The following is a 15,408-nucleotide window of genomic DNA, read 5'->3' as shown; positions in this document are numbered from 1 at the left end:
TGTAGGCCTAATGCAGCGTAGTTTCCAACAACTACTAAACGAGAGCCGGAAGATCGAAGCTCAGGAAAGGCAACCTGGAGAACACCTTGGAGTGGAACACACCATCTCTCTACACCCCATACCCAATTTGTAGGCCCAATGCAGCGTATTTTCCAACAACTACTAAACGAGAGCATGATGTTCGAAGCATTGGCGAGGAAACCTGGGGAACACCTTGGAGTGGAACACACCATCTCTCTACACCCCATACCCAATTTGTAGGCCTAATGCAGCGTAGTTTCCAACAACTACTAAACGAGAGCATGATGATCGAAGCATTGGCGAGGAAACCTGGGGAACACCTTGGAGTGGAACACACCATCTCTCTACAGTGGAACACACCATCTCTCTACATCCCATACCCAATTTGTAGGCCTAATGCAGCGTAGTTTCCAACAACTACTAAACGAGAGCCGGAAGATCGAAGCTCAGGAAAGGCAACCTGGAGAACACCTTGGAGTGGAACACACCATCTCTCTACACCCCATACCCAATTTGTAGGCCCAATGCAGCGGAGTTTCCAACAACTACTAAACGAGAGCATGATGATCGAAGCATTGGCGAGGAAACCTGGGGAACACCTTGGAGTGGAACACACCATCTCTCTACACCCCATACCCAATTTGTAGGCCTAATGCAGCGTAGTTTCCAACAACTACTAAACGAGAGCCGGAAGATCGAAGCTCAGGAAAGGCAACCTGGGGAACACCTTGGAGTGTAACAAACCCTCTCTCTACACCACGGAAGGGCTGATTCTTAGGAAGGAAGGCTGTCGGAAAGAAGCAGGGCGCGTCCAAGGGTGATTATATTCTTATTAGGTATATACTCACCCTCGGACGCGCCCTGCTTCTTTATTTGTAATGAATGTTTATTTGCAATGTGGTTTTGACTTACTCTATTTTTTTGGTAAATAATGATTTTATTATTTTCATTGTTTTGCATCTTCTTGGCAATAATATAAAGAAGACGCGACAGGACAACACTCGGTGGATGCCATATCTGTGTTTAAAATTGAAAAAACCTTTCAGTTAACTACTTGCAGGAGAAAGTTATTGTAGCTGGTGGCCATTTTTAGTACTGTACCAGATTTTTGTTGTATGTGTTTGTTTTTAATGTTAAAATGTCTGCATTTGATATCTCTCCAGTATTTTCTTTTTTATAAGCAAAATACTTATTTTTATATTTTCTGATGTTGGTTCCAGGGGTACACGGGCAGCAGTGGTGTGGTCAGTGGAGGCCTAGTGGAAGGAGTGACCGCAGACAGGCATCGAAGGCCTAAAATAATAACACATGGCTGTAGGCAATTTTAAATTGGTTCCAGGGGTACACGGGCAGCAGTGGTGTGGTCAGTGGAGGCCTAGTGGAAGGAGTGACCGCAGACAGGCATCGAAGGCTTAAAATAATAACACATGGCTGTAGGCAATTTTAAATTGGTTCCAGGGGTACACGGGCAGCAGTGGTGTGGTCAGTGGAGGCCTAGTGGAAGGAGTGACCGCAGACAGGCATCGAAGACCTAAAATAATAACACATGGCTGTAGGCAATTTTAAATTGGTTCCAGGGGTACACGGGCAGCAGTGGTGTGGTCAGTGGAGGCCTAGTGGAAGGAGTGACCGCAGACAGGCATCGAAGGCCTAAAATAATAACACATGAATGTAGGCAATTTTAAATTGGTTCCAGGGGTACACGGGCAGCAGTGGTGTGGTCAGTGGAGGCCTAGTGGAAGGAGTGACTGCAGACAGGCATCGAAGGCCTAAAATAATAACACATGGCTGTAGGCAATTTTAAATTGGTTCCAGGGGTACACGGGCAGCAGTGGTGTGGTCAGTGGAGGCCTAGTGGAAGGAGTGACCGCAGACAGGCATCGAAGGCCTAACATAACAAAAATGTCAATACAATGGTATTGTCAGTGGCAGGCATTGAAGGATGTCAGCGCATAGACTAAACATTGGTGGAGCTGTGAGATAATTTTGCAAGTGGTAGAGCACTGTTTGAGCTGAGGGGGGGGAACTGTCTTGTGGCCGGCGGTACAGGCCCAGGGCCCCTCATATTACAACGGTGTGTCTGACGTTGGGTGCGCACCACCACCGCCAGAGACACTTTATTGTACTAGGAGGGACCCAGTGGCAGTGCCGACGACCAAAAGCGGGCTCACCCACCTCTTCAGACAAAGTGCACTCTCACGGGTGCTGCCGCCAAGTGTCGATACCACGGCCCCTTGTGGGGAGTTTGGCCATTTAGTGAGGTGTAAACATGTCGTATGCTGGACAATCAGGTGCAGAAAATTACGAGATTGGAAAAGGCATTCAAAATAGTCCACAGGCAAGACCTTTTCATAGGAAAGCTAGGTGTCAGCCGGGCAAGGTGGGGCAAAAGATTTCGAAATCCAGTTGTGGTTCATTTTAATGAAGGTTAGATCATCTACATTTTGGGTAGCCAGACGAGTCCTTTTTTCTGTTAGTATTGAACCTGCAGCACTGAATACTCTTTCTGATAGGACACTAGCTGCCGGGCAAGCAAGCTCCTGCAATGCATATTCTGCCAATTCTGGCCAGGTGTCTAATTTTGATGCCCAGTAATCAAATGGGAATGACGGTTGAGGGAGAACATCGATAAGGGATGAAAAATAGTTTGTAACCATACTGGACAAATGTTGTCTCCTGTCACTTTGAATTGATGCTGCAGTACCTGTCCTGTCTGCGGTCATAGCAAAATCACTCCACAACCTGGTCAGAAAACCCCTCTGGCCAACGCCACTTCTGATTTCTGCCCCTCTAACTCCTCTGGTCTGCTGGCCCCTGCAGCTCGTGTGAGAACGATCACGGGCGCTGTGTGCAGGGAATGCCAGAAGCAAACGCTCAACAAGAGTTGATTGTTTGGTTGCTAATATTAGTTCCAAGTTCTCATGTGGCATTATATTTTGCAATTTGCCTTTATAGCGAGGATCAAGGAGGCAGGCCAACCAGTATTCGTCATCATTCATCATTTTAGTTATGCGTGTGTCCCTTTTGAGGATACGTAAGGCATAATCCGCCATGTGGGCCAAAGTTCCAGTTCTCAAATCTGCGGTTGTGCTTGGTTGAGGGGCAGTTTCAGGCAAATCCACGTCACTTGTGTCCCTCAAAAAACCAGAACCCGGCCTTGCCGCGCCACCAATTTCCAGTGGCCCCGGAAAAGCTTCCTCATTAAAAATATAATCATCCCCATCATCCTCCTCGTCCTCCTCCTCCTCTTCGCCCGCTACCTCGTCCTGTACACTGCCCTGGCCAGACAATGGCTGACTGTCATCAAGGCTTTCCTCTTCCTCAGCTGCAGACGCCTGATCCTTTATGTGCGTCAAACTTTGCATCAGCAGACGCATTAGGGGGATGCTCATGCTTATTATGGCGTTGTCTGCACTAACCAGCCGTGTGCATTCCTCAAAACACTGAAGGACTTGACACATGTCTTGAATCTTCGACCACTGCACACCTGACAACTCCATGTCTGCCATCCTACTGCCTGCCCGTGTATGTGTATCCTCCCACAAAAACATAACAGCCCACCTCTGTTCACACAGTCTCTGAAGCATGTGCAGTGTTGAGTTCCACCTTGTTGCAACGTCTATGATTAGGCGATGCTGGGGAAGGTTCAAAGAACGCTGATAGGTCTGCATACGGCTGGAGTGTACGGGCGAACGGCGGATATGTGAGCAAAGTCCACGCACTTTGAGGAGCAGGTCGGATAACCCCGGATAACTTTTCAGGAAGCACTGCACCACCAGGTTTAAGGTGTGAGCGAGGCAAGGAATGTGTTTCAGTTGGGAAATGGAGATGGCAGCCATGAAATTCCTTCCGTTATCACTCACTACCTTGCCTGCCTCAAGATCTACAGTGCCCAGCCACGACTGCGTTTCTTTCTGCAAGAACTCGGACAGAACTTCAGCGGTGTGTCTGTTGTCGCCCAAACACTTCATAGCCAATACAGCCTGCTGATGTTTGCCAGTAGCTGCCCCATAATGGGAGACCTGGTGTGCAACAGTGGCAGCTGCGGATGGAGTGGTTGTGCGACTGCGGTCTGTGGATGAGCTCTCGCTTCTGCAGGAGGACGAGGAGGAGGAGGAGGGGGTGCGAACGGCTACAGCCAACTGTTTCCTAGACCGTGGGCTAGGCAGAACTGTCCCAAACTTGCTGTCCCCTGTGGACCCTGCATCCACCACATTTACCCAGTGTGCCGTGATGGACACGTAACGTCCCTGGCCATGCCTACTGGTCCATGCATCTGTTGTCAGGTGCACCTTTGTGCTCACAGATTGCCTGAGTGCATGGACGATGCGCTCTTTAACATGCTGGTGGAGGGCTGGGATGGCTTTTCTGGAAAAAAAGTGTCGACTGGGTAGCTCGTAGCGTGGTACAGCGTAGTCCATCAGGGCTTTGAAAGCTTCGCTTTCAACTAACCGGTAGGGCATCATCTCTAACGAGATTAGTCTAGCTATGTGGGCGTTCAAACCCTGTGTACGCGGATGCGAGGCTAAGTACTTCCTTTTTCTAACCATAGTCTCATGTAGGGTGAGCTGGACTGGAGAGCTGGAGATCGTGGAACTAGCGGGGGTGCCGGTGGACATGGCAGACTGAGAGACGGTGGGAGATGGTATTGTTGCCGCCGGTGCCCTAGATGCAGTGTTTCCTACTACGAAACTGGTGATTCCCTGACCCTGACTGCTTTGGCCTGGCAAAGAAACCTGCACAGATACTGCAGGTGGTGCAGAAAATGTTGGCCCTACACTGCCGGAAGGGATGTTGCGTTGATGACTAGCTTCATTGGCCGAGGGTGCTACAACCTTAAGGGACGTTTGGTAGTTAGTCCAAGCTTGCAAATGCATGGTGGTTAAATGTCTATGCATGCAACTTGTATTGAGACTTTTCAGATTCTGCCCTCTGCTTAAGGTAGTTGAACATTTTTGACAGATGACTTTGCGCTGATCAAATGGATGTTGTTTAAAAAAATGCCAGACTGCACTCTTTCTAGCATCGGATACCTTTTCAGGCATTGCAGACTGAGCTTTAACCGGATGGCCACGCTGTCCTCCAACAGGTTTTGACTTTGCTACGCGTTTTGGGCAAGATACGGGCCTGGCAGATGGAACCTGTTGCGATGTTGATGCCTGCTGCGACCCCTCCTCCTCCGCTTCAGAACTGCTGCCGCCTGCACCCTGTTCCCCCAATGGCTGCCAATCGGGGTCAAGAACTGGGTCATCTATTACCTCTTCTTGTAGCTCGTGTGCAACTTCGTCTGTGTCACCTTGTCGGTCGGTGGTATAGCGTTCGTGATGGGGCAACATAGTCTCATCAGGGTCTGATTCTTGATCAGCACCCTGCGAGGGCAATGTTGTGGTCTGAGTCAAAGGACCAGCATAGTAGTCTGGCTGTGGCTGTGCATCAGTGCACTCCATGTCAGATTCAACTTGTAATGGGCATGGACTGTTAACTGCTTCACTTTCTAAGCCAGGGACGGTATGTGTAAAGAGCTCCATGGAGTAACCCGTTGTGTCGCCTGCTGCATTCTTCTCTGTTGTCGTTTTTGCTGGAGGACAAGGAAGCGACTTGTCCCTGACCGTGAACATCCAGTAACGACGCGCTGCTTTTACTTTTACCAGTTTCACGAGAGGAGGCAAAAGAGCTAGAGGCTGAGTCAGCAAGATAAGCCAAAACTTGCTCTTGCTGCTCCGGCTTTAAAAGCGGTTTTCCTACTCCCAGAAAAGGGAGCGTTCGAGGCCTTGTGTAGCCAGACGACGAACCTGGCTCCACAGCTCCAGACTTAGGTGCAATATTTTTTTTCCCACGACCACCTGATGCTCCACCACTACCACTACCCTCATTACCAGCTGACAATGAACGCCCCCGGCCACGACCTCTTCCACCAGACTTCCTCATTGTTTTAAAAACGTTACCAAACTAACGGTATTTGTTGCTGTCACACAACTTACACGGTGAGCTATAACTTCAGTATGATTTAGCTACCCCTTTACAGGTGGGTGAGACCACAACGAAAATCAGGCACAATGTTACACACTCTGTTGTTGGTGGCAACAAATGAGAGAGATGCCACACACGCAGGACTGTCACTGAAGCGCAAATGTTAATATTAATCTCCCACTGATTTTTTTTTTTTTTAAAAAGGAGACTTTAGAAAAAAAAAAAAATGATTTTTTTCAGGAATAATTTAGAAACCAAATAAAATAAAATGATTTTTTCAGGGAGAATTTAGAAAACAAAGAAAACAAAGAAAACAAAAAATAGGCTTTCTAGGGCCCACTGAGTGAGAGAGGACGCACACAGGAGTCAGGAGTGGCACACAAGCCCAGAGGCCAATATTTATCTCCCACTGATTGATTAAGTGATTTTTTCAGGTAGATTTTGGAACCCAAATCAAGCAAAAAAATTAATAGGCTTTCTATGGCCCACAATTGGAGAGAGAGAGATGGCACACCCAGGAGTCAAGACTGGCACACAAGCAGAAAGGGCAATATTAATCTCCCACTGATTTGTTTTTTTTTTTTTTTTTCAGGGAGACTTTAGAAAAAAAATACAAAAAAAATGATTTTTTTCAGGAATAATTTAGAAACCAAATAAAATAAAATGATTTTTTCAGGGAGAATTTAGAAAACAAAGAAAACAAAAAATAGGCTTTCTAGGGCCCACTGAGTGAGAGAGGATGCACACAGGAGTCAGGAGTGGCACACAAGCCCAGAGGCCAATATTTATCTCCCACTGATTGATTAAGTGATTTTTTCAGGTAGATTTTGGAACCCAAATCAAGCAAAAAAATGAATAGGCTTTCTATGGCCCACAATTGGAGAGAGAGAGATGGCACACCTAGGAGTCAAGACTGGCACACAAGCAGAAAGGGCAATATTAATCTCCCACTGATTTTTTTTTTTTTTTTCAGGGAGACTTTAGAAAAAAAAATACAAAAAAAAATGATTTTTTTCAGGAATAATTTAGAAACCAAATAAAATAAAATGATTTTTTCAGGGAGAATTTAGAAAACAAAGAAAACAAAAAATAGGCTTTCTAGGGCCCACTGAGTGAGAGAGGACGCACACAGGAGTCAGGAGTGGCACACAAGCCCAGAGGCCAATATTTATCTCCCACTGATTGATTAAGTGATTTTTTCAGGTAGATTTTGGAACCCAAATCAAGCAAAAAAATTAATAGGCTTTCTATGGCCCACAATTGGAGAGAGAGAGATGGCACACCCAGGAGTCAAGACTGGCACACAAGCAGAAAGGGCAATATTAATCTCCCACTGATTTTTTTTTTTTTTTTTTTTCAGGGAGACTTTAGAAAAAAAAAATACAAAAAAAATGATTTTTTTCAGGAATAATTTAGAAACCAAATAAAATAAAATGATTTTTTCAGGGAGAATTTAGAAAACAAAGAAAACAAAAAATAGGCTTTCTAGGGCCCAATGAGTGAGAGAGGACGCACACAGGAGTCAGGAGTGGCACACAAGCCCAGAGGCCAATATTTATCTCCCACTGATTGATTAAGTGATTTTTTCAGGTAGATTTTGGAACCCAAATCAAGCAAAAAAATTAATAGGCTTTCTATGGCCCACAATTGGAGAGAGAGAGATGGCACACCCTGGAGTCAAGACTGGCACACAAGCAGAAAGGGCAATATTAATCTCCCACTGATTTGTTTTTTTTTTTTTTTTCAGGGAGACTTTAGAAAAAAAAAATACAAAAAAAAATGATTTTTTTCAGGAATAATTTAGAAACCAAATAAAATAAAATGATTTTTTCAGGGAGAATTTAGAAAACAAAGAAAACAAAAAATAGGCTTTCTAGGGCCCACTGAGTGAGAGAGGACGCACACAGGAGTCAGGAGTGGCACACAAGCCCAGAGGCCAATATTTATCTCCCACTGATTGATTAAGTGATTTTTTTCAGGTAGATTTTGGAACCCAAATCAAGCAAAAAAATTAATAGGCTTTCTATGGCCCACAATTGGAGAGAGAGAGATGGCACACCCAGGAGTCAAGACTGGCACACAAGCAGAAAGGGCAATATTAATCTCCCACTGATTTTTTTTTTTTTTTTCAGGGAGACTTTAGAAAAAAAAAAAATGATTTTTTCAGGAATAATTTAGAAACCAAATAAAATAAAATGGTTTTTTCAGGGAGAATTTAGAAAAAAAAAAAATAGGCTTTCTAGGGCCCACTGAGTGAGAGAGGACGCACACAGGAGTCAGGAGTGGCACACAAGCCCAGAGGCCAATACTTATCTCCCACTGATTGATTAAGTGATTTTTTCAGGTAGAATTTAGAACCCAAATCAACCAAAAAAATAAATAGGCTTTCTATGGCCCACTATTTGTGAGAGAGATGGCACGCTCAGGACTGGCACACAAGCCCAGAGGCCAATATTAATCTCCCACTTTTTTTTTTTTTTCCAGGGAAAATTTATAAACCCAATAAAAAAAATAATAAATAGGCTTTCTATGGCCCACTATCTGAGAGAGAGATGGCACGCTTAGGACTGGCACACAAGCCCAAAGGCCAATATTTTTCTCCCACTGATTGATTTATTGATTTTTTCAGGTAGATTTTGGAACCCAAATCAAGCAAAAAAATAAATAGGCTTTCTATGGCCCACTATTTGTGAGAGAGATGGCACGCTCAGGACTGGCACACAAGCCCAGAGGCCAATATTAATCTCCCACTTTTTTTTTTTTTTCCAGGGAAAATTTATAAACCCAATAAAAAAAATAATAAATAGGCTTTCTATGGCCCACTATCTGAGAGAGAGAGATGGCACGCTTAGGACTGGCACACAAGCCCAAAGGCCAATATTTTTCTCCCACTGATGGCACTCTAGCAGAAATGCCAATCTTAATCTCCCACAAAAAAAAAAAAAAAAGGAACTGTCCTTCAATTGCTATCTCCCTGCAGTAATCTCAGCCAGGTATGGCAGGCAGCAATAAGGAGTGGAATGATGCACAAATTAAATAAAAAGTGTGGACAAACAAACAAGATAGCTGTGCAGAAAGGAAGGAACAAGAGGATTTGTGCTTTGAAAAAAGCAGTTGGTTTGCACAGCGGCGTACACACAGCAATGCAGCTATCAGGGAGCCTTCTAGGGCAGCCCAATGAGCTACAGCGCTGAGGGAAAAAAAAATGTAGCTTCCACTGTCCCTGCACACCGAAGGTGGTGTTGGACAGTGCAAATCGCTACAGCACAAGCGGTTTGGTGGTTAATGGACCCTGCCTAACGCTATCCCTGCTTCTGACGAAGCGGCAGCAACCTCTCCCTAAGCTCAGATCAGCAGCAGTAACATGGCGGTCGGCGGGAACGCCCCTTTATAGCCCCTGTGACGCCGTGGACAGCAAGCCAATCACTGCAATGCCCTTCTCTAAGATGGTGGGGACCAGGACCTATGTCATCACGCTGCCCACACTCTGCGTTTACCTTCATTGGCTGAGAAATGGCGCTTTTCGCGTCATTGAAACGCGACTTTGGCGCGAAAGTCGCGTACCGCATGGCCGACACCGCACAGGGGTCGGATCGGGTTTCATGAAACCCGACTTTGTCAAAAGTCGGCGACTTTTGAAAATGTTCGACCCGTTTCGCTCAACCCTAGTTAAAAATGTGTTTTATTTAAGTTATGTAGATTAACATCTTATCAACAATACTGTGATGAAAAATATCATTTGGGAATTGAGTTCAAAACATAAAAAAAATAATCCTTGCCGGGAACAGCTAACACTTTGTTCATGCCATTGTCATCTTTGAATTTGTAAGAAAAGAGAGTTTATCATTAGATTTTAAATTTTACACTGGAAATCCCTGAATCAGAATGTCATGATCTTAATTCATCCTTGTTTATATCTTTTCCAAAATGGGAATAAAATGCAAGTTTCCTGATGGCTTCCACATATTATCTCATGCACTTTTCATGAGATGTATTGGGCGTACATGCTTTTCAAATGACCTCGTGGCTAGTGTTGAGCATTCCGATACCGCAAGTATCGGGTATCGGCCGATATTTGCGGTATCGGAGTTCCGATACCGAATTCCGATACTTCCCGCGTATCGGATACCGGAATCGGAAGTTCCCAGAATTCAAACTGAACGCAGCAGCCAATGAGGAATGATTGGAAGTGTGGGCACATCCTGTTTAGCATGGTGGGCATGTAAGTACTGGCAAGGCTGTGATTGGCTGCTGAAATGATGTCACTCTGCACTATAAAAAACGCTGCCGCCATTTTGCGCTCACTCTGCTGTGATTTCAGTTAGGGACAGGACGCTGTGTTCTAACTGAGGGCCAGTTGAGCTAGCTAATTGCTTTATTTTCCTTTCCAAAGGCTAATTTAGCAAAATGCTGTGTGTTCTTCACTGTTCACCTTGCTCTTGCCTTGCAGCGCTGTTTTAACAGCGTTCTGCAAGGTCTCTGTGTGTGTGTGTGCAGCTCACTCTGTAGTCTGTGTGCAGCCATATACCCGGTTGTATTCAGCTCAGGGGGGGTTCACACTGCCTCACACAGTTGTCCTTTTTTGCTCATAGTGCAGCCTGCTGCACATTTTTTCTCAAATTCCCTATTAGTGTTTTTCCACCCGTCTCCAGCTAAATTGTGGAAAAACACTACATAGGATAACCTAGAGGGGGGTTTTTGGGCCTTGCAGCGCCGTTTACAGCTGTCTGAATGGTCTCCGTGTGAGCCCAGCTCGCCCTGTAGTCTGTGTGCAGCCATAGCCGGTTGGATTCAGCTCAGGGTTCGTAACTGGCTCATACCTTGAGAAAAATTTCCCTTTTTTTCAAATAGTGCAGCCTGTTTAAAAATTTTAAAACAATTCCCTATTAGTGTTTTTTCACCCGTCTCCAGCTAAATTGTGGAAAAACACTACATAGGATAACCTAGAGGGGTTTTTTTGGGCCTTGCAGCGCCGTTTACGGCTGTTGGCACGGTCTCCGTGTGAGCCCAGCTCGCCCTGTAGTCTGTGTGCAGCCATAGCCGGTTGGATTCAGCTCAGGGTTCGTTACTGGCTCATACCTTGAGAAAAATTTTCCTTTTTTTCAAATAGTGCAGCCTGTTTAAAAATTAAAAAAAAAAATCCCTATTAGTGTTTTTTCACCCGTCTCCAGCTAAATTGTGGAAAAACACTACATAGGATAACCTAGAGGGGTTTTTTGGGCCTTGCAGCGCCGTTTACGGCTGTCTGCACGGTCTCCGTGTGAGCCCAGCTCGCCCTGTAGTCTGTGTGCAGCCATAGCCGGTTGGATTCAGCTCAGGGTTCGTTACTGGCTCATACCTTGAGAAAAATTTTCCTTTTTTTCAAATAGTGCAGCCTGTTTAAAAATTTTAAAAAAAATTCCCTATTAGTGTTTTTCCACCCGTCTCCAGCTAAATTGTGGAAAAACACTACATAGGATAACCTAGAGGGGGTTTTTGGGCCTTGCAGCGCCGTTTACGGCTGTCTGCACGGTCTCCATGTGAGCCCAGCTCGCCCTGTAGTCTGTGTGCAGCCATAGCCGGTTGGATTCAGCTCAGGGTTCGTTACTGGCTCATACCTTGAGAAAAATTTTCCTTTTTTTCAAATAGTGCAGCCTGTTTAAAATTTAAAAAAAAAATTCCTATTAGTGTCTTTCCACCCGTCTCCAGCTAAATAGTGGAAAAACACTACATAGGATAACCTAGAGGAGGGTTTTTTGGCCTTGCAGCGCCGTTTACGGCTGTCTGCACAGTCTCCGTGTGATTTAAACTAGCTCTGTAGCCCGATCTGCACAAAAAAAAAGTAAAGTTCACCAAACACAACTTAACACTTGTGTAGGCCACATTTGAAAAATAATAAAGTTTAGTCCACACTTTACAACATTAGTGTTTCTTACACCTGTTAGGAGGAGCATTTCAGGAATAAGCACACTAAGGCCTTAGTACTTTTCTGCTTATCTTTATCTGTCAACCAAGATGAAGAGGGCAGGGAGTAAGGCACATGGGCGTGGGCGCGGAGCAGGGAGAGGAGCAGGGAGAGGACGTGGTGATTCTGTGCCTGCTGCGGGCGCCGGTGACTCGTCGTCACTCAGTTTCAGCAGGGAACAGTCCTTCATGCGCAGCTTTGTCGGAGAGCGCCGTGCACCGCTGCTGCGTGAAGACCAAATTGAAGCCGTTGTCGGGTGGATGGCAGCTAACGCCTCGGCATCGACTTCAGTTAGTGCCACATCCTCTCAGGCACAGAGCACTGGAGAGCAGCCATCTGTCTCTTCACTACCTGCCAAATTGGCCAGGCAGTCAGAGAGCCCAGGACAGGAGCCGTCTCTACTTCTGTTCTCTGAATCTCTTGGCTTGGAAACAGGGGGCCAGCCAAGCAGCATTGGAGAAATGGAAGAAGAGGCAGTGTGCAGTGATGCCCAACAGCTTTTTCTCTCTGACTCTGAAGAGGCAGGTGGGCCAGTGCCTCCGGTGACCACAGCGCAGTACGCATCTGATGATGAAACTCAGGTGCCGCTTTCTGGTGCGTACTGTGCTGCCGAGACTACACAGGAGGAGCAGTTGGTGGCAGAGGGTAGTGGAGATGATGAGGTCCTTGACCCATTGTGGCGTGAGGAACAGGAAAGTGGTGGGAGCAGCTCTGAGGAAGAGCTTCCCCTTACGGTCCAAAGAGGGAGAGGGAGGGGGAAGACTGCGGAGCCTGTAGCCTCCACTTTGGCACCCGTTAGGAGCCTGTCTCTTTCCAAAGTCAAAAAGGGCGCTCCCAAGACTTGCAGTGCCTGGTCCTTTTTTGACACAGTTGCAGATGACATTTGTTTTGTCAAATGCAAGCTGTGTCATCAGAAAGTAAAAAGAGGGAAAAATGTCAGCAACCTCAATACCACAAATATGTGGAAACATGTGCGGACCAGGCACGCGGTGGAGTTACAGAAACAGACTGAAGATGTAGGCCAACCAACAGCGGCAGCTACCACCTCTTCAGCTCGTGTTGCCTCTTCCTCCAGCTCACGCACAGCTGGTTTGGCTTCCTCCCTGGATCGCCATGGAAGAACCTCTGGCACTGTTGTCCAGAGACCTTGTGTAATTCCACCCACAGCACCACCTTCCCAGTCATCCTCACACTCCCAGTCTACTCTACAGCCATCGGTAGTACAGGCATGGGAGAAAAGGCGGGCATTCTCGGCCAACCACCCCCGAGCACAGGCTCTGAATGCAGGCATTGCCAAACTGTTGTCCCTGGAAATGCTCTCGTTCAGGCTGGTGGAGACTGACAGCTTCCGTGACTTGATGGCATTTGCAGTCCCACAGTACAAGGTGCCCAGCCGCTTTTACTTCAGCAGGCAGGCTGTCCCTGCCCTGCACAGGCATGTTGAGGCAAACATAAAACATGCGCTATTGAACGCCGTCAGTAGCAAGGTCCACCTCACCACCGATGCGTGGACCAGTCAGCATGGACAGGGGCGATATGTTTCCCTCACTGCCCATTGGGTTAATGTTGTTGAGCCAGGTACAGATCGTGCGAGTGGCGCAGGACGTGTCCTGCCCACTCCAAGGATTGCAGGAATCCAGTCTGTACACATTGACTCCTCCTCTTACACCAGTTCCTCAGATTCCTCTCTGCAGGATCCGTCACAGTCCACCTCCACATGGACCCGTGAACGTTTACCTATGACCGACATGAGCACAGCCGTGGCCAAACGTCAGCAGGCTGTCTTGAAACTAGTTTCATTGGGGCATCGAAGCCACACAGCGCAGGAGCTCTGGAATGCCATCAAGCAGGAGAGCAATGTGTGGTTACTGCCAGCGAATCTCCAGCCAGGCATGGTAGTGTGTGACAATGGCCGAAATCTGGTGGCAGCTTTGGCCCTTGGCAACCTCACTCACATCCCATGTCTGGCACATGTGCTCAATTTGGTTGTGCAGAGTTTTCTGAGGGACTATCCGGATCTTGATGCCCTGCTGCACAAGGTCCGCCTAGAGTGTGCTCACTTGCGGCGTTCCAGCTTGGCCAGATCCCGCATTGCTGCTCTGCAGCGCCGATTCCGCCTTCCGGAACACCGCATCATATGTGACCTACCTACCCGGTGGAATTCCACGTTACATATGTTGGAGCGGTTGTGTGAGCAGCAGCAAGCAGTTATGGAGTACCAGCTGCATCAGGCGCAAAGAAGTCGCAGTCAGCGCCGATCAGACTTCACAACCACAGAGTGGGCCACTATGAAGGACGTCTGCCAGGTTTTGCGTCCTTTTGATTATTCCACGCGGATGGCAAGTGCAGATGATGCACTAGTCAGCATGACTGTCCCCCTTATCTGCCTGCTTCAGCAAACTTTGCAAGGGTTAAGGGATGATGTTGTGGAAGAGGTGGAGGATGAGGAGTCACCTTTTCCATCAGCTTCTGGAGAGTCAGCGCCACGTGGTTCCTCACAAAGGGGTACGAAGGGGCCAATTTGTGAGGAGGATGAGGAGGAGTCAATGGAGGAGGAAGAGCTCCGTCCAGAGGAGGGAGCGACACAATTGTCCAGTGGTCAGTGTGTACAGCGAGGGTGGGGTGATGACGAGCGGGCAGAGATCATGTCTCAAGCAGGGGACAGCGTTTCTGGGCCAGTTGGCACTCTGCAGCACATGGTGGATTTCATGCTGCAGTGCCTGAGAAACGACCACCGCATCGACCACATTCTCAACATGCCTGATTATTGGGTGTTCACCCTCCTCGATCCTCGCTACCGGGACAACGTCCAAAACCTCATCCCTGCGTTGACCCGGGAGCGTAAATTGCGGGAGTACCACGACACACTGGTGAATTCCATCATCTTCTCCTGTCCAACTGAGAGGAGTGCTGCTAGTGCTTTACAAAGCAGCTCAGTGCGTCGAGGCAGTGGGGGAGGCTCTGCCCAAAGAGGGAGCAGAAGCAGTGCCTCTGCCCAAGGCAAGCCCAGTATGGCACAACTCTGGCACACTTTTGTGTGCCTGCCCCAAATGTCTACACCATCACCGGCGGCTCCAGTCAGCAGGAGGCAACGGTTCCGTCAGATGGTGACAGACTACATGGCTTGCCCTCTTACTGTACTCCCAGACGGCTCTTCCCCATTCAAGTTTTGGGTCTCTAAGCTGGATACATGGCCAGAGCTAAGCCAGTATGCATTGGAGGTGCTGGCTTGCCCTGCGGCTAGTGTCTTATCGGAACGTGTCTTTAGTGCCGCAGGTGGTGTACTAACAGACCGTCGCATGCGACTATCCTCCGATAACGTTGACCGGCTTACTTTCCTGAAAATGAACCAGGCCTGGATCTCGCAGGAATTTGCCACTCCTCTGCCTGATTAAGTAATTGGGTGTCATCCAGGTCTCCTGCTGTGTTCATCTTTCTACCACCTGAACTGCTATTCCTGGGCTCCAACACCG

The sequence above is a fragment of the Ranitomeya imitator genome, chromosome 4, assembly GCF_032444005.1.
Source record: "Ranitomeya imitator isolate aRanImi1 chromosome 4, aRanImi1.pri, whole genome shotgun sequence".
NCBI lineage: Eukaryota > Metazoa > Chordata > Amphibia > Anura > Dendrobatidae > Ranitomeya > Ranitomeya imitator.
This window is presented reverse-complemented; position numbering follows the sequence as displayed.